Source organism: Physeter macrocephalus, chromosome 2 (assembly GCF_002837175.3).
Source record: "Physeter macrocephalus isolate SW-GA chromosome 2, ASM283717v5, whole genome shotgun sequence".
NCBI classification, from domain to species: domain Eukaryota; kingdom Metazoa; phylum Chordata; class Mammalia; order Artiodactyla; family Physeteridae; genus Physeter; species Physeter macrocephalus.
The window spans coordinates 98,377,762-98,381,694 of NC_041215.1; positions in this window are offsets into that span (position 1 = coordinate 98,377,762).

The following is a 3,933-nucleotide window of genomic DNA, read 5'->3' on the forward strand; positions in this document are numbered from 1 at the left end:
AGTTAAATTTGATCACTCTGGCATTAAGTCTGCCAAGGTATCCCAAAGAGTGCTCTGATAATTCTCATTCATGAAATTTTACAATGCTCTGATATCATGATAAAAATTTGTCGTAATTGCATTTTGCTGCTAAAAGACATATGTGCGTTTTGCTTTAAAAAGCAATATTCTGCCTCTTTATTGATACTGTAAATTGATGCACTAATTTTTCTCAGAACATTACAAGTATATCCCCAAATAATTAGAGGATAGACTAGGTAATTATTGTCTAGCACGTTGAGATATGTATGTGTAGCTGCACCAGCAACGACAGACTTTTTCAGCAACACAGAACTAAATAAAAATGCCACCTTACTAAGCATCCCTGATTTTATTTATTTAGTTAGTTAAATTTCATTTATAGAAACTGAAAGTTACCTCGATTTATGTATAGATTAAATTTGTTGAAGAAACAAATTCTGTACGTTTGGGAGAAAAGATTTATACTACAACTTCTTTTTACACAAGCTAAAATATTAGCAATGTCTTAAAAAATTTACTTTGTAAAACAGGAATATTTAATTCTACATGTTTTAAACGTTTTCTCTTCCTAATAAATGTGATATGTTTTCTCAAAACACATTTTTGGGTCAGAGGTATCACAGCTCAAGTAAAATAATCAGGTATGCAATTCTTTAGTCAAGGACAATTCTCCCATAAACTCTCTGAATCTTATTTTGATCTTTTGTAGCATATGCACTTGTTCTTAAACACACCCATAAATTATTGTTGTCACTATAATTTAAAAAATATTCCTGGATTTTTATTAAAATAGTGATAAAATGCCTACCTAAATATTTTTAGGACAGCAAACACGTAGAAACATTGATTTCTTACAGAAACATTTATTCCTCACATATTTCATAAAGCTATTTTGAAACTAGAAAATAGAACAATGGATTTATCAGCTCAGGCTTAATTTGTGCTTCACTCAACATAGAGAAATTTTGAGGGGGTGGCCAAAGGGTACCTGTGAAGCTTTAGCATATCACTAGGAAAATAAATAAAATGTACCTCTTTTTTTTTTTTTTCCTGTGGTACGTGGGCCTCTCACTGCTGTGGCCTCTTCCGTTGCGGAGCACAGGCTCCGGACGCGCAGGCTCAGCGGCCATGGCTCACGGGCCCAGCCGCTCTGCGGCATGTGGGATCCTCCCGGACCGGAGCACGAACCCGCGTCCCCTGCATCGGCAGGCGGACTCTCAACCACTGCGCCACCAGGGAAGCCCTGTACCTCTTTTTAATTTGGTTCCATCTTATAGCAAAATTGCAAGCTTATCTGAATTTTGTTTATTCCACTTTCATATCACTCATGGTAACCCTGATAAGAAAAGGCACACACACACACACACACACACACACACACACACGAGCTGGAAGAGTCTGAACGTCTGATTAAATGGAAGCATTTATGGATGTTTAGGTAATATTTCCAGAGCTTCTCTTTTACTAGGCTCACCAATGTTTATGTTGCCTAACGAAGAAACTTGTCCAGAAGTGGCCCCATTTGCTCAGTCTGAATTCCCTGTGCTAAATGGGAACAGTGTCCTCTTTCTCCCAGCTGAAGGGGGCTGCGAGTGAACTCAGCCTCCCTTGGGTCGGGGTGGCTTCCTCACCCCTATAGGAGGGCACAGCAATTTACCAAATACCCCAATTTCTTCAGGTACTTTAAGCACTAGGTCATTCAAATAGCATATATCTAAACTAAACAGCATGGTTCTCAAATAGTTCTTCAAGTAAAAAAGTATTTTCACAATTTAATGTAAAATGAAAGAAACAGGATGGTGGTCTCTTGTGTGGTGCACAGGCCCCCTGAATGTTTGATAGGGCCTGGTCACAGCAGGTACCTTGCAAGCTGATGGAAGGATTGCAGGATCTGGTCCTTTCTTTCTTACCTGTGCCTTGTAAGTGCTCTCAATAAATACTATTTCTTAAACCATACCATTAACACTGTGGATTTTGCACCAAGTTCTATGTTATTTTATTGGATGCATGATTGTTTTCTAAAAATACAAAAAACTTATTTTCAAAAACCTATAAATCTCTACAAAGATCAATTATACATGATTTTAAAACAAAGATATTTTTATCTGAGTCTTAGATACTCTTTGAATAGATCAGAATAATTCATAAAAATGAAAATAATTCTAAATATGTTTGACCTTTTATCACTGTATAGGAAATAAAATATCTATCAAATTTTCTTTGGTATAAAATTAATTAATCTTCAGAATTATGCCATCTATAAAACAAATTAACTATTTATTAGAGGTAAAATCTTTTCATTATTTTTCTACTTTTGTGTGTGTGACATTCCAATTTATATATTATAGCCCTCTTTTGTACATGGAATTTTAAATAGTACATTAGTAGTGTTAACCTTTCCTTTTTTGCAGCAACACTTTGTTTCAAATAAAGTCTTAACACACCACCACAACACATTAAGCATTAACCCAGTTTGAAATTTATTTTATAGAAATCATTCTCAATTTATGACCATATATTTATTTGTACTCAAGTTTCTAGCTACAGTTTCTATAATATTTTTGGAGATAAATTATAAAACTTTCCTAAATGTATTGAATACTTATTTATTCATTGTTGCAAAAAACATCTGAAGACTTCTCTTGTCAATATTGGGGCACTAAGGCAGAGCCAGTGTAAAAGGGAGCCAGCTCTAAAGCCATGTGTCCTGGGCTCCTATTTCAGCTCATCTACATGCTCACCTGCTGAATGAGGCAGGAGATTTAGTTTCTCCGAGCCTCTGATTTATAATCTGTAGTAATAATGTAATAATACAGGTTTCTTTATAAATTATACTTTTTATAGAAAAGCAATGTTACCAGTTTGAAAATAAACCACAAATATTTTTTAACTGTGATCATCTTTTTTTGTTGCTGTTCATATTAGCATTTAGACATGCTCATGAATAAAATGCCGTTTGGGGCAAAGAGAACAGTAAATTGTGAATTTGGTTAAGAGCATTAGCCCTGGAGCTGTACCACCTGGGTTTAGATAAGAGGCAAAATGTATATTAACTGTATCATCTAGGCAGGATACTTAAGCTAACTCTGTCTCAGTACCCTTACTTGTAGAATGAAAATACCAGTAGTACTTACCTCGCAGAGTTGTTGTGAGTGTTAATACAGGTCTACTTATGTGACCATTAGAAGCATGCTTGTGCTTAATAAGTGTTCTCTGAGGGTGGCTATTATTAATGCAAGTATGCAATCAATGATCCAAGTCATGACACTTTTGAGATGAAAGGGTGCTCCATTAAAATTATCCCTGAACATTAACCAAGACTCTCCCAGGCAAACCAGGATATATGATCAACTTAGCTAACAGACCCTTGTTGATCTGAAGATATCTAAAATATCTAATAAAATAGAAATATAACATTAATCAATTATAGAGTTATTAAGAAAAATAATTAAAACAGGTATTTGTGATGAATTCTGATGAAATTTTTGTTACAGAAACGTTAGGATTAAAAGTAAAGTAATTGCAAATAAAGGTCTGACGGAGTTGGACAAATAGCAATGAAGAATAGAAAATCTACAAAGTTATAAAATATACAAGAATGTATGTTTCAAGAAAACATACATTCTTGTTTGTCAAAATTGATAAAGCCCTTAAACATTTCTTACAGGAATTTTTTTTTGTAATTATACTGTGAAAGTAAAATGAGGTAATGAATGTCATGTTGTGTTGTATACTACTCTAAAGATTGTGCCAAATATTATTCAGTCTGGGAATTAGCATAGTGTCAATTACAACCAACCTTTCATTAAATGAAAGGCAAAATAAACATTTTCATTGGCAATTATTTTTATTTTCAAGATAAATTCTCAATAGATTTTTTTTTTTTTTTTTTTTTTTTTTTGGTATGCGGGC